The 20,994-nt window shown below is 36.1% G+C and overlaps 2 pseudogenes; both read right to left on the reverse strand.

Moving 5' to 3' along the window:
• Positions 1-5,326: 5,326 nt before the first annotated feature.
• LOC117635299 lies at positions 5,327-6,788 on the reverse strand (annotated as a pseudogene).
• A 620-nt stretch (positions 6,789-7,408) lies between these two features.
• Positions 7,409-10,737, reverse strand: LOC117635300 (annotated as a pseudogene).
• Between the last annotated feature and the right edge of the window lie 10,257 nt (positions 10,738-20,994).

A 20,994-nucleotide genomic window follows, 5' to 3' on the forward strand; every position in this document is an offset into this window, starting at 1 on the left:
AACAAAAAAATGAATAATAATTGCCCTTAGCCATGGCAATGGGTGGAAACACAAAATACTATTTGTGTTTCCACCCATTGCCATGGCTAAGGGCAATTACTATTCTTTTTTTTTTTGTTTTTTCCCCATATTTTTTAATGAAAATAATTAATTTGGATAATATTTTCAGATAAGATTTCCGGGTTCCTACGTGTCAAGACTATTCATAATCAGATAAAATTTTCAGATAAGATTTTTGGATTCAAATTTCGGATGAATTTCAAAATTCAAATTTCAGATAAATTTTTGGGTTTAAAATTCAAAATTCAAATAAATTTGGGTTCAAATTTCGGATGAATTTCAAATTTCAGATAAGATTTTCATCAAATAAAATCAAGCCACGTGGCATGTCTATCTTGCCAAAATTTTCTATAAAACCAGAGGCTCAACTCATACCTCTCACACCACATCTTTCTATATTTTCATTTCTTCAGAGTTTAGAATTCATACTTCATTCATTCTCAATGGAAGATTTTAGGAGATGCTTGGAGAGGCAAGAGTGAGAAACAAATGAGAGAAACCGTAGAGCAGATGAAATCAATGAGTTGCAGAGACAAGTCGATGAACAAGTTCTCATAGCAGTGGCTTTGCAAGATGAAGAGAACCAAGGTCGCCGCCGTGGTTCACAAGTCGGCCGCCGCCGGAATGTGGAAAGACATAGGCATTCTCGGGGTAAGAATCTTTTGGAAGATTATTTTATCCCAACTTCTTTGTACTCTGATGTTGATTTTCGAAGGTGATTTAGAATGCAACCTCATTTGTTCAATAAAGTCATGCATGATATTTGCAATTATGATGCATACTTTGTTCAAAAGTGTGATGCTACTGGGGTTTTGGGGCTTCTTCCGGAGCAAAAGCTTACAGCTGTTATACGAATGTTGGCGTATGGAGCATCTGCTGATCAGGTGGATGAGATTGCCCGGATGGGGAAGTCCACTACGTTGGAGGCTTTGGTAAGATTTTGTCAAGCTGTTGAAACTCTGTACACTAGGGACTACCTGCGTAGACCTACTCCCAGGGACCTCCAACGGCTTCTACAAAAAGCCGAAGCTCGAGGATTTCCAGGAATGATTGGTAGCATCGACTGCATGCACTGGCAATGGAAGAATTGCCCAACTGCCTGGCAAGGTGATTACGGAAATAGAAAAGGCCAAAAAAGTATCATCCTTGAAGCCGTTGCTGGCTTCGACACATGGGTTTGGCATGCTTCTTTGGAGTTGCAGGATCCCAAAATGACCTCAACGTGCTGGGTCAATCCCCGGTCTTCAACGATGTATTGAGAGGCCAGGGCCCCAATATCACCTATCAAGTCAACAATACAGTGTACCACACGGGGTATTATCTAGCTGACGGCATCTACCCGAGGTGGACCACTTTTGTCAAATCCATTCCGAATCCCCGATCCCAGAAGCAAAAATTATTTGCTACCTATCAAGAGGGATACAGGAAAGATGTCGAAAGGTGTTTTGGCATCCTTCAAGCTCGGTGGTTGATTATTCGAGGTGCGGCCCGTATGTTTGATGAGGAGATCCTCAGAAGCATTATGATGACTTGCATCATCCTCCATAATATGATTGTGGAGGATGAGTACGATTATGATGCTTTAGAGGTCTACAAACCGGATCCAAGGAACACGGCCTTGACACGGATTTATGAAAGGCCCATGGGGCCAAGTGGAGAACCGTTTGAGCCGGAACCGTTGGTGAGGGATGTGTCACATCCAGGGATCGGCTTCGCCGTAGCACGATATTGTCTGCTTTGGGCCCCCCTCTCTGCCCTCACGGTTTTATTTCTGGGAGGTCACGACCAACTTCCCAGTGGGTCACCCATCCTGGGATTGCTCTAGCCCCTAACTCGCTTAACTTCAGAATTCCTACGACTCCGAAGCCAGTAAGCTCCCAAAAGGCCTCGTACTAGATGGATGCGGGTGTGCACATATAAGGCACATCACCCCCTCTCCGTTGGTTGATGTGGGATCTTACAGGATGGTCGTTTCATGACCCAAATGATAGATCGATATACAGAGATGCAATCTTCGTATATTCATGAAATGCGTCAAGTTCACTTGATGGAGCATCTATGGGCGGAGAAAGGCAATGAAGATGAATGATGGAGCATAGATGCTTTGGTTATGTTTTATTTAGTTATGGTTAGGTTGTGTTGTATTTTTATTTATTATGGTTTGGTTGTGGTTGGTTATTATTATTGTGCCTTGTTTGTACTTTTTTTTTATTTTTATTATGTTTTGTTTGAAGTATGGAATATGTTGAATAAAAAGGTAATTTATTGAATGCTTTGTTTATTAAATAATGAAATGTAATACAAGTCATTACGAATTACTACTAAAATAAAATACATGAATTACAACAACTTTAATAGAAAACATGAAAAATACAAATACATAAAAGGTATGCTAACTAATTTAATGGTTTCCATCATTTAACCAATCCGTGTTGCTAGGCCCATCATCCCGGAAAAGTCTTCTTCTCATAACATCCCTTCGTTCTAGCTTCCAAAATTGTTTTGTTTCAGGGGACATATGACTTGTATCCATCGCCATGGTTTCCCGATCCGTCTTGTCCATATCTTTTTTTGCGCAAATACTCCCTTTCTCGTGCATACTCAGCTTGAAGGGCCAACTCGTTATCTTGGCGTTTTTGCTCCATTTCTATTCTTATGCCGTTTTGCCTTGCAATTTCCTCCAAAAATTGTGAATTATGATTGCTTGAATTACCCGCTTTCTTTGCCTTCGCGGCCTTTCGGCCAATGGGCCTCGGCTCCTTTTCGATGGGTGAGTCTTGACTCATAGGAGAATCGAGAGGTGAATCCGATGTCATTGAATCACGGAGTGGCGTCTCGTTTAACACAACGGCGGGACCCGTTGGAATAATTATGAAGCGTTTGCAATATTTCACCACCTCCCAACATTCATGATGGTTGAAACTTTTTTTGCCACCCCCGGTTGCACCGAACCACATTTGTGCTTGAATCATCTATTTAACAAAAAAATGGAAATGCAATAAATATTTAAAATATATTGGATATGCAAGTAACAAAAATAATAATAATGGAAATGCAATTAACCTTACAAATAAATTAGAAGTGCAAGAAAATTAAGAAACAAGTGGAAATGCAAGAAATATTAACAACATATTCAAAATGCAAGAAATATTAACAAAATATTGAAATTGCAAGAAATATGAACAAAATATTTAAATTGCAAGAAATATTAATAAAATATTGATAATGCAAGAAATATGAACAAAATATTTAAAATGCAAGAAATATGAACAAAATATTGATAATGCAAGAAATATGAACAAAATATTTAAAATGCAAGAAATATTAACAACATATTGATATTGCAAGAAATATGAACAAAATATTTAAAATGCAAGAAATATTAACAAAATATTGAAAATGCAAGCAATATTAACAAAATATATATATTAGGAGATTAAACTTAATAAAACAAAAATTATAAAATACTTACCTCGTTAGTACGATTTTCCCCACTTCTATAGTTGTCCATCGCTTTTGCTAGGGCAGCTCTCTATTTTCCCAACTCTTTATTGAGAATTTTCCACCTACTGGATAATGCCATCTCCGTACGAGTAGACCCCGGAATTTTTTCACAACATTCGGCATGAATTTTTTCACAAAATTCGGCATGAATTTTTTTCCACATATGAAAAAATTTCATCTCATTGCCGAACACGGGACAATGACAAATTTGGAGCCAAGCCTCACACAAGGAAACATCTTCCATGATGCTTCAAGCCCCTCCGGTTTCGATAGAAGAAGCCATAAAAATATGAAATCAAAATACTAGATGAAAAAGAGGAAAATGTTGAGTAAAGAGTGAATAATAGTAGAAGTATAATGAAATGTATGAGGATTGGTGTTGAAAGTGAAGGGTATTGATAGGTATTTATAGAAAAAAAAAAATCAGAATTTTTTAGAATTTTTTAAAAAAATTTACGATTTTTTTCATATATTTATTGCCCAAAAAAGTCTCAGCCGTAGGATGGACTCGGAGATGCTGATCGGAGGGCTGGGGACGCGACACGTGGCAACTTCCCGCTGGAGCTGGCGTCGCGCTAACGTCAGCGCGCGCTGGTTCAAATTTTTTTTACCGTTGGCCGCGCTAGCTGACGTCAGCGACCGCGGGCTGCAGCTTGGGCTTGTCTCGCCTTCGAGCTGGCCTGAGTTGGTGGGTCCCACACCCTCCCCGGGCTTGGGCTAGGCGGTGGAACGAAAAAAAAAAAAATTTCTCCCCTCGCCTCTGGCTCGGCCCGTCCGTTGGAATGGCTCTTAGTCCGAAGAGATCTCATTTTCCATTTACATGTACAGTATGATAATGACGATATATATTTGTGGTGTAGTCTTATTGGGGGTTTATTGGTCAATAATCCCCTCAAGCTCTTCATCTCCCAAGCACCTAAAACTTTTTCCAAACACATCAAAACGCAAAAATGCATATTTGGATCTCAAAGATCAATCCAGCTAAGTTAAGAAGAAATAATATAATACTATGATATTATGTAAGGGTGGGCATTCAAACCGAAAAACCAAGTCAAATTGGACAAAAAAATCTAAATTGACCAAAAAATGGACCAATTTCACCAAAAATCAGACTGATTTGGTCCAATTTCGGTTCTGATTCTTGTAGTGAAAAACCGATTGAGCTGAACCAGACAGGGTGTGTATTTTTTTAAAAAATATTTATAAAATATTTACGCACAATGCTAAATTTCTAAGTTCATAACTAATTTTTCTCCAAGCACAACTTCAAATCACCTCTCCTATCTAGGTCTAATCACCTCCCTTTGCATAAAATTGGGCCATTTGTGAATTTTTAAGCTCAAAAAATAATAATTTTGTATATAAAAAAATTTATAATTTCTTGTCCAAAACCAAAAAATCGTAAAACGAACCAACGTATGAGCAAACTGGACCAAATCGATTTTATAATGTTTTTTTGTCAAAACCGAATTGAATCGTATAAAACCCTAAATCCATATGACAATGAGACAATGAGGCCTCGGTTTGGAACGGTAGAGGGCTCTTCCATTAACCAAACTAAAGACTTTGGTAGACTTTCTTTTCCTTTAAAAAATGACAATATAGGAATGACAACATTCAAAGTTACAATAGTGCATACCCGTGAACGACAACAACCATAAATAAAATCAAACATTCAAAGTTACAAGTCAATGAAAAAGATAACAAAGAAATGATAATTTTGATAAAGAAAAGTAAAAACTAACACAATCTTCCCAATCTTTTAATAACCAATTTGATGTAGCTTCATGTCCTCTTAAGTAGCATTTCTCCACATATCTAAAGCTATGCTAGCCCTCCATGCATTAGCATCTTCTCATTGCTGCTCTTGGGTTTGAACAATAGGTTCCAAATTATCCTTTTCATTAACTGGTAATACTGAAGATAAAGATTCGTTTATTGGTTCAATTGGAAATATATCAGAGCAACACTCTTTGTGAAGAAAGTTATGTAGTGCTACACATGCCAGCACAAGCTCTGCTTGTGTCTTAAATGAAAATGGAGGCGCTGACTTAAAAATTGTGAATCGCGATTTAAAAATACCAAATATCCTCTCGATCACATTTCTTAAGGATGCATGGCAAAGATTGAACAAGTCATTTTCATTTTACCATGACCTGTAAACTCTTGGAGATGATATCGCACACCTCGAAATGGAGCTAAAAGTTGGCGTCGATTAGGAAATCCACAATTCACTTATATATATGTATATATATATATACATGTTTATCATTTAAAAAAATAAGTTCTTACCTTGGGGCACTTTAAGTCCGTTCTCCTTGATAAGGCATCATTTAGCAGTTTTGAATCATGTGTTGAACACTCCCACCCACTAAGAACGTATATGAATTCCAAATCAAAGTTACAAGCTGCTAATACATTTTGTGATATTTTTCCATGACGATTATGATAGCTGCTTACGTCGCGTCCCCTCACCATTGCCGGAATATGTATACCATCAATAGCTCCGATGCAATCCTAAAATAATTCATATGTAATGATAACCATATTATTAAAAATAAATATAATTATAATGACAATTATAATTATAAAATTAATATTAATATAATTAGGTAGTCATCACATACCTTGAAATAAGGGTAAAATGCTTTCCCTTATTTTAGCGGGCATAGCCGGTCTCGGTTTAGCGTCCAAATTAGATGCTATTAAATTCAAGGCCTTCAAAATCTTGTGGAAATTTTCACTAGTGGCAAATTGTGATTGCCCAAATGTATTACGAATTACACAATATCAAGTATTTTGGCCGATGATTTGTAGGAACACTGCAAGCATTTCTTCAACCCAAATAAATCTTGTATCTTCCAAAAGTATTTTTGCTCTAAGAATAGTGTATAACTTCCAGAATACATCTGGATACATTCTATATAATTGTCGAAAGATTGCAGGATCATCGTTCAATGCTTGATGTATATAGTCATATCATCGTTCAAAGATTGAGTTAGTGGATGTTTAATATGTTCACCACACATCATAATCAAAAACTGAATTAGCACATGTATTACAGCATAAATTGCCATCACTAATATGTAAATGGCTTCATAAAATTCTTCATCTATTTCTTCATCATCCATATCTTTGCCATCCATATCTTCTTCATCTATTTTATCTTCACCTATTTCTTTGTCATCAATTTCTTCTTCCTCTATGTCATTACTTTCATACATGCTTGGTTGTGACATTATATGTATATATGAAAATATATGAGGCTACAAAACAATAAATAGAAGAAAATAGTACCAATACACCATCAATTGATAAGGAGCCTATAAAATAATGAATCTGGCAATGCCATGGCATTGTATTTAAAAAATAAAAAGATTAATAAGTTAAGAACATATCATCAAAATTATTCAATTAGTTCAATCAAAACAACCAACATACTAATCCAAAGTACAACAAAAATAGTTTAACCAAATTATAACCCAAATAGTTCAACCAAAGTATAACCAAAATAGCACAAATAAAAATATAGTTCAACAAAACCGAAGATGATCAAAATACTAAATCATCCTAACTAGAAGTTTATCTAAGATGAGCACTCTTCGGGTGACATCTTTAAGAACAAGTCATTCTTTGCCTTATAGTATTAAACAAATCACCCTCCATGTAACGAGTATTGTCATCCAAATTTGGTATCTCTTTTATAACCTCCCAAATATTTTTCTTTCTCAATCTTTCTCTTTTCTCTATTTCATTAAGCTCTCTATCTCTGTCTTTTTCTCCTTTAGGTTAGATATTCTTTCAAAATTGGCAGAAATAGTCTCAATGCCAATAGAAAGATTGTCTAGAACTTTGGCTTGATTGTTGGTCCCAACTGACTCGAAAGATTGTCTAGAAAGTCTTTCATCCCTAAATCTTTATTTTCTTCAACCCCATAAGTTATTGCATTGGTATCATCAACGCCTAATGCAATCGAGCCATTGCCAGTAGCAGTTCCACCCCTAATGTAATGACCCAAACCTAAAATTCATATTTAATTAGTAATTTATTATGAGGAAAGACAATTTTGCCCTTGGAATAATTATGAACGAAAAGTTGACTTTTTGACCGAAAAGGAATTTGACAATTCTACAGACACCGTTGCGTAGAGCACGACGAAATGAGTTCATAAACACGTAGTGGACTCAAATCGGAGTTTTAACGAAGAAAATACGGTTAAAATACCACGAGGGGCAAAATTGTAATTTGAAAAATTAGATTTTTAAACCCTCACTCTCTCTCTTCCCTCAGTTTCTCTCTCTCTCTCTCTCTCTCTCTCTCTCTCTCTTCCGTCGCGCGCGAGCTTCCCCTCTCCTTCCCCGTTTCGGTTTTGTGACGCCGTCGCCGCCACAGAGCACCACCGGCCACGAGACCGGTCTTGTTCAAACCGCCACCACCTCCTCTTCCTTTTCCGATCACTCTCAGCCCGTGGAACTGCCGGCGCTGGCCGGAAATTGCAGAAAACCGAGCGGTTTTGACAGAAACTTCAACCCACTCGTTCACCTTCAATTCTTCTCCAAATTTTTCGAGTAAGGTATGTATTTCTACCTATTTTCCATGCTCTAGCTGATGGTTGGGTAGGAATTAATCGGATCTCAGTGTAGATATTGGATTTTTGAATTGGAAATTCGGCCAATTTTCGGCCTCCGTGTTCGGCCACTTCCGGTCAGTTTTTGGGGCAGATCCAAGAACAAAAGTGGTTCCAAATATGGTGTTATACCTAGAGTAGGAGTTTGGAGCCGTGAGTTTGAGATTTTCTGGTGATGCGTAATCGCTTTGGACACCCAACGCTGTCCGCGTGTGCGGTGGCTCGTGGTCGAGGGTAGTGCAGTGGCACTGTGTCTTGATGCGATCCTTAGGTTGTCACGAGCGCGTAGGAATTCGCGGATCTCAATTTGGATACCGTTTGAGCCTCGAACGGATTTTCCATATTGTGCGATTTCCGGGTTCAATACTGTTGAGCCGTTGGATCGTAATCTTTTTCAGATATGTTACTCTAGATAATTTTAGAATCGTGTAGGATTCAACGGATTGTGAATCGGAGTCCCGGATACTCCGAAATCGCGAACCCTAGGGCTAGGGTTTAGAAATTATGCGATTACACGATCGTGATCAAACCGACCGTCCGATCGACACCAATACCCTCGGGACATGTGTCCTAGATATATTGGACCTTCTAGCGGCTTCCGGATCATATTGTGAGGTCATGGACCCGTGGGGTCCCAGATTGATTTTTGGGACTTTAACGCTTTTTGAGTCCCAAGATACTGTTAAACTGGAAGGAAAGCTTTTGTGGGCATAGGGATAACTTTAACTTGACGCGCGTACTTTTAGGAGCCGGGGGTCAAGGTTTTTAATTTAATACTATATTGTATTAATAGAATATTATGGTCATTGAATCAGGCACCCCGGCACCTGTTGACCTGCAGGAGGGACCTTCAAGAGGTCCAATGAGCTCGGACTATCAGTGAGTGGACTCTTTGTTTTAATAAATGAATTTAAGCAGTTCAGTTTCAGTTATAAGCTGTTTTATTCTGTTAAATATTTTATGTTGCATGCTGCCGAGTGAAACCTCCTTTAAATAATATAGGAAAAGATATTCTCGTTAATTATCAGATAAATGGCAGCAGAATTTTAAAGGTTACAGAAAGTTAATTATTCAACAGCTTTGCTTCAGAAACTTTATATTTTCTTAAACCACCTTGTACCCAGATATTACATGTTGCCTTCGGATCATATTGGTTGCCTTCGGTTTAGTCAGCATGCTTGACAGTTGCCCCATGAGTTCTTTGGTACTCGAACTCGTGTGGAGCGAGTAATGCGGATCAGGTGGACTACGGTCCCCAGAATCTTGCGAGTTGCGGCTCGGACTGACCTCGTGTCACTAAGACCTGCGAGTACGTGTCACCCATGGTGATGCAAGGAATTGACGGATATAAGGAATTGACGGAAATAAGGGTACACCTAGGTGATAGTTTTAAACTGTTTTCAATGCCTTAAGAAATTAATGTTTGTTGACCATGAGTATGCTTGGCTTATATACATGTATAATTATATACGTGCATTGATTTCAGAAATAAAAAGAATAATTTAATTTGTATAACTGTTTTTACAGTGGGGTTAGTATGTTCATATGCTATTTTCTAAACTTTGTTTTGGGTCCACTCACCCTTTTTGTTGTTTTGCTCCCCCAGGCAGTAGACGTGCACAGGAATCCACCATCGGGCCGTTTCCCATATTCCGCGCCTTTCTTTTGATGTAGGATTTTTGTTTTGTAAAAGGATTGATTCCTTTGTAAATTCTTAGTAGTTGCTCTGATGTTTTGCTCTAGACTGAGACTTGAACTATTGGAATGTATATATATGTATGCTGGCAATTGGTTATATATATATACACTTATTTTGGCAGGTGTAAATGATTTGGTATTGAGCCAGTTACAAGGGAAACTCTGCCAGTTTTTCGGTAGACGTTAACCTTGTTATTTTATCATGTTTTGTATAGAAGGGCAAATAGGTCATTTGTGCCCGACATTCGCCAGGTGTCGGACACGCACAGGGTCTGGCTCAGATTTCAAAGCGGAATTTGGATCGGGTCCTGTCACCTAACGACAATCTTCAACTCCTCATAATTAACTAGACTACTTTTCCGAAGTTTATTGTGACGTGGGTGGGACTAGCAAAGAACAAATTAATCATTATTAATATATTTCAAATAACATATTAAACTAAAATAGTAAGCTATTAATATATTTAAAAGATTATGAACTATGCTTACCTTCAAGTAATCTTTTCATGCTTCATCACTAGGAGTGAGCGTCTCTGTAATTGGGTTCCACCCAAAGCCAGAGTTGTTACGCATAAGTGTAGACATCTTGTTATATTGCTTCTTAAACCACTTCATTCGGCTCAAGTAATGATTGCAAGTTTTTGGAAACCTAATTTTCGCATTAAGACGAGGAAGTATCACTCTTTCTACATTTTGCTTGCTAAGTGCCCTATTAGCATCACGCAATCCACTATTGACAGCATCCACTAAGAGGTGTAGCAACTCATTGGTATCATCCATAGTCCTAGATTCATAGCTCTCAGAACCTTTGCCCTTTCTTTTGCTATTTTCTTGTTGTGAATCCCCCATTTAAATTAGTACTATAATGCATGTAAAATAATTTATTAGTTATTTCACATGATAATCAATTTTTTAAATGAGATGTCTTACAAGAATCTGTATCATAACAAACAAGAAAAGAAAAGAATTTCACCAATGTTTCCTATTTTCTATTTTCTTTCTAACTTCGGTACAAAAATAAGGATGTCAGCACAATAAATATGAGAAGCCAAAGAAATTATCAAACGGTATAAGAGACATGAAATTCTATTTAGTGAAACACAAAATATGCAATAACTAGGACTACCAGAAAACCAGCAAAAACATAAGAAAAATCCATTAATAATTTGTAATGAATTATACTTAGAAACTGTAATGATAAATAATCATAAGCAAGCTCCAGCAAGTAATACGAGCCTCCGAAGTCTCTGTCATTGAAACAGTAAATGAGAGGATCATCAAAGAAATATCAATTTGCAGAATAAATCAAGTGGTTTCCCTATAACTTTCGGTATTAAAGAAAACATGATGAAAATAGTTTAGAGCTATCCTAGTTTGATTACTGTTTCGTTACACCACTAGGATTACAAGAGAACAATGAGACAACATATGCAATCAAACAACAAAAGCAGAACTAAGAAAAACATATTTAAGCATTTTCTACATGACAGCCAGCACCAGTCTAATAACCAGAGTAATAAAGAGGCAATTAGAAGTACTAATAAAATAGCCAGCACCAGTCTAATATCAACTGATAAACTTGTACTTATCCAATGACAAAACATTTGCTAAAACAACCTAACTGATCATTCATCACATGACTACATTATAATGGTTCTGCTTTCAAACTTGATAGGCACTTAACAGTTAGGCTAATTATGATATATTTAGCTATAAAAAACGAACATGTTGCAGACCAAATAATCATGACACAACAAGCCCTAAATTCCTACTCGATATTGCAAACTGAAAATAACTATGGAATACGTCATCTTCTTGAAAAGAAAACATATTGGGTATTACAAGAAAAAAAAAACACAACCAAACAGATATGTATCCGTAACCAGATATAGACAAAGAAAAAAAACATAATGACGAGATATGTATCGGCAAGTAGATATGAATCGATGTGGAGAGCACAACCCCACTTCATTTGTGGGTAAAAAAAATAAATGGACCTCCAGCATCCTTGAGAAGGGCCATAGTTTCATAAACAATCAAATCCATGACATATAGCAAATAGACAATATACGACAACATCTATTTGTACCTTACTAATCATAAATAATACAGCAAGGCAAGAATATTGGCACAAGATTTAAAGGAAGAAGTAACTTGTTTACGAAGAGCTCAATACATGTATGTTCATCTTCTCTAGTAAACAAAAACATCTTACGTGAAAAGTCTAATGGGTTAGGGTGGGATTTTAGATAGGGTTTGGTATTTATAGCTCCCACTAAAAAGTCTCACACACTTTCACATTTAAAAAAATCTTTCGAAATTAGCAAGTTTTTGAATACCAAATAACTTTTTGTTACTTGTTTAAAGTCTTGATTGAATAGCACTAGATTTGGACACTCTCTTTTAAAAATCCTAATAGTCTTAATGCCCGCGTGGTATTGCTTATTTGGGGTGACAAGTGATTTTTTAAAATTTTTGGGAAGCCCAACCTGTTTGGTAAACTATGAGAAAATCACATATTGTTAAAAATTGTTATGAGATAAAACTATAAGGGAAAGCAGCTAATGAGGTACTTTCATTTTTCTGATTATGCAGGAATCAATTTCGAAGAGGCGTTGATTTTAATGAAATTTACAAACTTCTGAAAATACCCCAATCTATTTCACGCAATCTCTTCTCTTCATACGTTTTCTCCTTCGTATCCCTTTGCTTCTTTACGCCATCTCTTTCACAGAGTTCTCCTTATCTTGAATCTCTTATATTCTTCATATTATCTTTTCTTGTTAAATCAATTGAAGCACACTCCTGAGAAGCCACAAGACTCAGGTCAATACATATTTTCTTCTCAATTTCATTCTTCCCTCTTTCTCTTTACTTTCTAAGGTTTCAATTATAAATTTCATTCTTCACTCTCTCTTTTATTTTTTATTTTTTATTTTTTGGTTTTGGATCAACTACAGTAAACCCCCCAACCTATAGCGGTTATTATAAACTCATACCCAACCTTTGTTGATCCGTTTGACCAGCACATGAACTTTGTGAATCCTTTCATAAAACAACCGCCGTCACTAAGTCCGTCACGGACCTCATTAAGTGATGAGGTGGTGCTATCAACATGATTTTTTTAAATTGTTTTTAATTTATGACATGGAGCAAGTTAAAAGGTCACCATGGCAACTCAAAGTTGGAGGTTGCCACGTCGGATTCAAGCCCAAATGCAGCTGCATGTGTTGCCATCCCCAAAGACGATGAAGCCCTAATCCCCAAATGAAACCCAAATCTTCGATTCTTCTATAGAGTCCAAAAAAAAATAACAGTAAAAATAACTGCTTTTTCCACTGCCAAAAGCCTTCGATTCTTGTGGATCATAGAGGTAAAGGGAATCGAATCTTGAAAGTTTGAGTTGATTTCGATGATGGCTTGGTGTACCAGACCTTGAGGAGAAGTGAGACCAAAGTACAATCAGTTTCGATCAGTGATATTGGATTTGTGCGTTGTATTTGTAAGTTTCGAATGGTAGGGCCTAGTTTTGGGTTGTGTTTGTAGGTGTTGTGCTCTATTGCTGTTAGCTTTTCCATTTATGATTTTACCCTTTTGGGTTTTGGTTTGACTATTTCTGGTTTTTCCATTTGTTTATGTTGTTTCCATTAGTTTATGTTTTTCCCTTTTACGGTTTGGGTTCTATTTGATATTGAAATGAGGGTTTTTGCCACTGTGTATAGTTAATGCAGTGACTTCTGTGATCCCAATGAATATTATTGTATATATGTTGTCTAGTTGCATGTACATTTTGATATTTTCAGGTGATCCTAATATGTTTACAGTGACCATGTATCAAAGGGGTAGATTTAGTGACAATTTCTAAGTTGGAGGTGATATTGCCTATTTTGATTATGTTGATAAAGACATATTGTCTATGGTTGAAATAGGTTATATGGTTAAGGAATTGGGTTATCTGGAAGGGATTATACTATATCATTATAAGTTATTTGGGCATTCAAATTCTCTCGCATTGCTGCAATATGATGAAGATGTAGTAGATATGTGTGCATTAGTTCCAGAATTTAAGGAGATTGAGATATATCTAGAGCATTTAGACTATGACGTTGAAGACTTCCTTAAATGTAAAGAATCTCAATCCAATTCTGCAATTGAGACACTTAAAAAGTGTAAAGTGCTTATTGAGGAAATACATGATAAACATCCTATGGCAATTATACCAAGTGGAAGCAAAGCTGGAGTTGACACTGGGGTTGAGAGTGGCTGTGAGATTGGGGTTGAGACTAAAAATGTGACTGGAAATGAGAAGACATTGGTAAGGGAAAGGAAAGGCAGTTGTAACAGAACCATCTGATTGGTCTGATTCCCCTGATGGTTATCCTTCTGACGACTCTAGATTGGTAGATACTGGGTATGTAATGCATGAGAATGATGATATTGACCTAAATATCTTTGTTGGAGATGATTGGTAGGATGGCATTTCATTTACAAATACACAAGGCCAGGTTGCACATGAATTTGGAAGTGAGGCCAGAACTGAAGCTACAAATGGGCATGAGGAAGCTACAAATGGGCCTAAACTATCTGCCAATGGGCATGAAGAAGATACAAATGGGCCTGAACAAGGTGGGCCTGATCAAGGTGCAAATGGTCATCCTGAAGGTGGACCTGGGCCTTAGGAATGTGGAAATAGGCCTAAGAATGAGGACATTGGGTCTGATTAAGGAAGAATTGGACATGAGGGGTTTTTTTGCAATGATTTTAAGCCACTGGAAGATATGGAAGAAGGTGACCATATTAATGTTGAGCTATAGGCTGCATTGAACGAGGAAGAAGGTGGTTCAACTAAGAGATTCATAGAATACAATCCTGAGACAGACAACCATGATCCACAGTTTGAGTTAGGCATGATGTTTTCAAATTGTCATATGTATAGAGAGGCAGTTAACGCACACTGCCTGAAGCATAGGAATGATGTATATTTTAAGAGGAATGAGAGATACAAACTGAAGGTTTGTTGTAAGGAAGACCCATGCCCATGGCATGTAGATGTATCTGCTAAGAGTTTTGTAGATAAGACCTTGGTTGTGAAGATTTACAACCCCAACCATAATTGTAGAAGGGTTTGGAAGAATAAACAAGCCACCACCAAATGGATAACTGACACTTTCATTGATAGAGTTCAATCCAATCCTCAAATTCCATCAAATCACTCATGGATGTTGTTGCTAAGAAATGGGTTGTTGGTGTTTCACACATGAAGTGCTATAGAGCCAAAAGAGCTGCTCTTCAGTTGATAGAATGGACTGTGGCTTCACAATATAGCAGGTTGTGGAACTATTGTGAAGAAGTGAAGAGAACTAATTGAGGAACCACTATGAAAATTAAGTGCGATTTCAATGGCAAGGATGCAATATTTCAAAGACTTTATGCATGTTTAAGAGGGTGTAAAAAGGGGTTCAAAGAAGGTTGTAGGCCTCTAATTAGGTTATATGGTTGTTACTTGACGGGAGTCTATGAGGGACAATTGTTGACAGCCCTTGGGATATATGCAAACAATGAGACTTGGGTCAGCAGTGGTGGAGATGGAGACAATGGACTATTGGACTTGGTTCCTTGAACTACTAGCTACTGATCTTGAAATTTTTAACTCACATGAGTGGTCATTTATTTCTGACAGACAAAAAAAGATTGCCTGGAGCATTTGAAGATGTAGTACCTAATGCTAAGCATCATTTTTGTGCTAGGCATCTACTCAGCAACTACATAAAATTGTACAAGGGCAAGGCACTTAAGGACATAAACTAGGGTTGTGCAAGAGCCACTGTAGTTGAGCAATATCGGAGGTGTATGGATCATCTAAAGACTCTTAATGTTGGGGCCTATGAGTGGCTAGTGTCTAAGCCTCTACAACATTGGTCTAAATCACACTATAACTTAGCTGTGAAATGTGACATGCTCATCATTCAACAACACAATTAAGCCTATAAAGCATGAAGTTGTGGGTTAGGTCTGAGCATGAAGCTGTCAAGTCACCTTCATATAGTAGACAGTTAGGAAGACCAAAGAAACTAAGGAGAAATGAGGTTAAGGAGAAAACTGACAAAGGGAGGAAGAAATGACTTGGAAAATAGGGCATTACTATGAGGTGCAGCCACTGTGGAGAAGAATGTCACAACAGTAGAACTCATCACAAGCATCTACCTCCAAAGTAAAAGAAGAAAACTAGATAAGCATCTAGCTCTAAGGGGAAGACAAAAATAAAAGCTCCAATGGGTAGGAAGAAAATTGGAGAATCTCCAAATGTAAGCCTCTAAACCCTGGTATGTTTTTTTATGTGTACAATTGTGTGGTAAGCATGGTAACTATGCTTATACAATTGTTTGATGTATACAGGAATCAAACCCCTTAATTGAACAAATTACAGTGAGGACAAAAAGCTCCAAATCAAAGAATTCAATGGAGGCACCCACCCAAGTTAGTAACAATAAATGTGGTATTCATTTAACTGCACATGCGGTGGTTCTAAGAATAAACTAGCATTAACTGCACCTTCTTGTTTTGTAGACCAGCCAAGTAACAAGTACCTATGGAGAAGGACCAAGTCAATTCATAACTAGGAAAACAAAAAGGAAACAATTGTGCAAGGACAAGTGAAACGAAGCCACACCTTTACTTTTTTATTTTTTGCTTATGTTGAACTGTGCTTTACTTGCATTTTGAGATGGGAAGAGTTATGTTCAACTATGAATTGGTATATTTTGATATGTGAAGAGTTATGTTCAACTATGAATTGCTATATTTTGATTTGGGAAGAGTTATGTTTAACTGTGATTTGGTGCATTTTGATATGGGAAGAGTTATGTTCAACTTTGATTTGGTATATTTTGAGATTTCAACTCTGATTTGGTATATTTTGATATGGGAATGATTATCCTTTTGAGATGCCAACTTATGTATTTTGACACTTGAGTTTGATTGTATTTACAAATAGGAAGTTATGCATTTTCAGATTGGAACTTACGTATTTTGACACTTGCATTTTCACACCTGCATTTTTTAGAACAATTTACTAAATGTAAAGGTTTACAACTTCATTTCAAAATGTAAAGGTTTACATTTTCAACTTCATTTCACACTTGCATTTTCAACTCTACTTCTCTCATTTCAAAATGTACAAATTTACAACTTCATTACAAACATGACATAAATTACATTTCATTACAATGTTATCATACAAACACCATTTGCAAAACAGTAACTAAGATATAGCATAAAATTCTAGTTCTAGCCTAACCTTTTTGTTAGGTACATATTTTCTTGAACCCCCACCAAACAACACCAACAAAAGCACCAAAATTGTGACCTATGAACCCAGCAGCACTACCTGCATAACCCTTCCTCTTGTCACCACTACTCCTCATGCTTTTTCACCTTTCTCAGCAACCCAGGAATAACAGTCCTCAACCTTTCACACATTTGGGTATCAATCCACTTAAAGAAGTTGCACCCTTGTCCTCTTTGTACATTACATCAAACCCACATCACTTTCTAACCTAGATCCACAACAACAACAAAAAAGAAGAGAAATTCAAAAAGACAAAACTCGGATCGCTTACCCCGTGCTTCGCACATCCAAAGAAACGTCTCCTAGGGTTCGCATCAGTCTAGGAAGTGAACTCCTGAGCTCGCTTACCACAACAACACTTCGACACCTCCATCTTCGTATGAATTGGAAAAAAACTGGAGGTGATAAAATTAGGGATTCGACGATTTTGGGGCTTAAAGACCTTTTATTTTGTCTGAATGGCTCAAGTCAGAAGGTGACCGTTTAAATTGGTCCACGTCATAAAAAAAATCCACATTGACAACGCAACCTCGTCACTTAATGAGGTTCTTGACGGACTGGGTGACAGAGGGTGTTTTATGAAAGGATTCAAAAAGCTCATTAATTGGTCAAACGGGTCAACAAAGGTTGGGTATAAGTTTGTAATGACCCCTATAGGTTGGGGGATTTACTATAGTTGATCCTCTTTTTTTTTGTTCCTATTGTTTCTTTGTTTCTTTGATAAAATATTTATTTTTAATGGAATATATTGGATTTAACTTGAAATATTAGTTTAGAGCATTTGGATACAAATATTTAATTTTCAACATAATTTTTAGGGTGTGATGGAAACATATTTAATACACACAAAAACAAATATAAGTGAAAGTGAAAATGATTTCCCTTTTATCAAACATTTTAATAGAAAAGTCATTTCAACATAATTCCCTTTTTAGTCATTATACACAGCTCATAACATTTTCATAAATAAAAAATAAAAAAAAATTACCAAACACTTAGAAATTGATTATTGTACCAACAACACTTTTAACAAAAGTTTACCAAACGTCAAACTACTTTCTCTCACAAACTGGCCCTTAATGGAATACCACAAGACTTGTTTAGATTATTTATGTGAAACCACATATTTTTAAATAAATATATATATATATATATATGGATATGTATTAATAAACTTTGTTAGTTAGTTTTGTCAATTCATAGACCTTATTAATAGTCCTTCTAAATGTCAAAGTGAAAATCATGTTAAGTAACAAGGTTAGCCAACTCACCAAAGAGAAAAGAATGTGATTGGAGGAGTTGGAAGAATCACAAAGACATTCTTCCTTATCTGTTATATATATTACTTAGTTAGGAAGTATAAATCAACCACCATTACACCATCCAATAGGAAGTGTTTTACTGCCGACTTATTTCCTTATATATAGTACGTGAGTTGCACAGCAAATGAAAAAAAAAAACAATGAGAGAGAAATAGTGGTAGAGAGGAGTAAGAAAAAGAGTGAGAAACTAAGTTTGTGAACGCGGTGGAAAATTGAGAAACACCTTACATTTCTAGCAAAAGCTTTGGTGTCAAGGTAGGGATTTCTTGGGGGGCCTTTTGCAGAGATTGATCTAATTAAATTTCGTGAGCTCTATATTATGTGTAATGGATATTTTTGATATTGTATAATGTTCTTAGTATTGGATGTTTATATATTGTTAACTATTTGGTTAATGTGGTACTGTTTGATTTACGTTCCTTGTATTGGATGTTTACGTATTCTTTACTATTTGAACAATGTTGGCATAATTATTACGCATTGGTGATATTTTAAATGACTACATTGTTGTAAAGGTCATAATTATATCATGTCGTGGAATTTGGCTAGAATTATGGAGTTGAGAAAATAATGGCGGAAAATAGGGTAATGGAAATAATCTTTTGTGTAGTTGAGTCTAACTCTTGGTAGGTACCAGGTCTCAGGGATCGCACAGTGCACATGGTTTCTATTGGGTGATTCGGGATTGGTGATAGGGAGTTAGACAAGATGACTAACAAAAGGGGAATTATGGGATGATTAAGATGGGTGTTAGTTCATATAAATGGGCATTCGGGACCAAGTGGTATAAGCATAGTATGGGACGTGTAGGTCTGCTTGTTTAGTTATATGAATTAACGGATTAGATAAAGAGCATACATGCATTGTTGTTAATAATGTGATATTTGGTTGCGTGATTATTTGTCACTTAATTTAATTATATCAATTTACCTTGAAAATGTTTATGTCCCTACTGAGCTGTGGTTTCGCTCACCCTCTAATAGATTTTGCAGGTACCGAACCTGAAATCTAGAGCTTGTGATGATTTTGGCATATTTATAGAGTGTATTATGTACATAGCTTGTGGATGAATAATGAGCTACTCTTTTAGTGAACTCTTAAGTAGTTCTAACTTGTAAAATAATGCAAAAAAATTTAAGGTTTCAGATGTTGTCGTTTCCGCATTTCCGCTGAATATTTTATGTGAAATGTTTATTTTATTTATTTAAATGTTTCTTCACATTTTAGTTATAGTTTTTATTAAATTCTAAAATTAAGGTGTGAATCACGTCTTAACCCAAGTTTACGTAAATCCGTGAGTTGGGGCGTGACAATTTAAAAGTCTTAATTGAATACCACAGGACTTATTTATCCTAAAAGAGTCTTTTAAAATCCCAATTAAATATCCTCCACCACACCCACCCACCCCCGGGCTCCCTCTAGTTTTAAAGTTACAAACGAACATGAAAAATACATAATATTAAGAAAAGAGGCCTAGTAATCTTCAACCCAAATATGATTACCATACATATACACTATATGTATTATGAAAAATACATACTTTTTTTTAATATTAAAAAAAATACATACATATACACTATATATTGTCCAAAACTCAATTACCATATCAAGTACATGGAATGTTATGTTGTGAGAGAGGTCTGATGAGATAGGTTAATTGATCATATCTTAAAAAAAGAAAAAGAAAAGAAAAGAAAGAGTATACAAAGCTGTAATTTATTAATCCGAGCAAGCTACTTGGGACCATATATGATGTCTTATATGAATCTAGAAGTAACTTTTGTATACAACGGAACACAAATAAGGGCACAAGATCACGCATTTTTGTGTGTTTATAATGTAACCATGCATTTTCTATAATGTAATCATGCATTTGGCTTTCTTCTTTGTTTACCTAAAAAAATTTGAAGCCATAATCAACGATTATACATTGTCTATTATAGAAGATTCATGTGTTTCAGGATTTGGCAATGAGGACAAAGCAAATGAGCAATTGACTTCATACCAATCATAGTTTTGTATTTACAAGTCAATAGGCCACTAATAAGTTGACATGTATATATTATTATATAAAAAATAAAATAATTATAAATATAGATTTATGTCGAGTTAAGAATATTGTTACTTGTTAATCAAATCAAACATTTCAGTACGAATCGAATTAAAATAAATAAAATTAAAAATTAATTATTTAATCAAACCAAACCAATCCGTCAATACAATAGTGTCGGTACGTGGATATTTCAAATGAAATGCCCACCTCACATTCAGAAAGTTCAAAGAAAATAGTATAATAATTTTTTGGGTCTTAGTATTGGTTTCAGAAGCAATAGAAAGAAGCAGAGTAAGGCGCGGACCCAAAAGGAAAGTGACCACGTCACCAAATTTAAATTCCTTCCTCAAAAAGGTTACCGTCCTTTTTTCTTTTCTTTTTAA

Source organism: Prunus dulcis, chromosome 7 (genome assembly GCF_902201215.1).
Source record: "Prunus dulcis chromosome 7, ALMONDv2, whole genome shotgun sequence".
NCBI lineage: Eukaryota > Viridiplantae > Streptophyta > Magnoliopsida > Rosales > Rosaceae > Prunus > Prunus dulcis.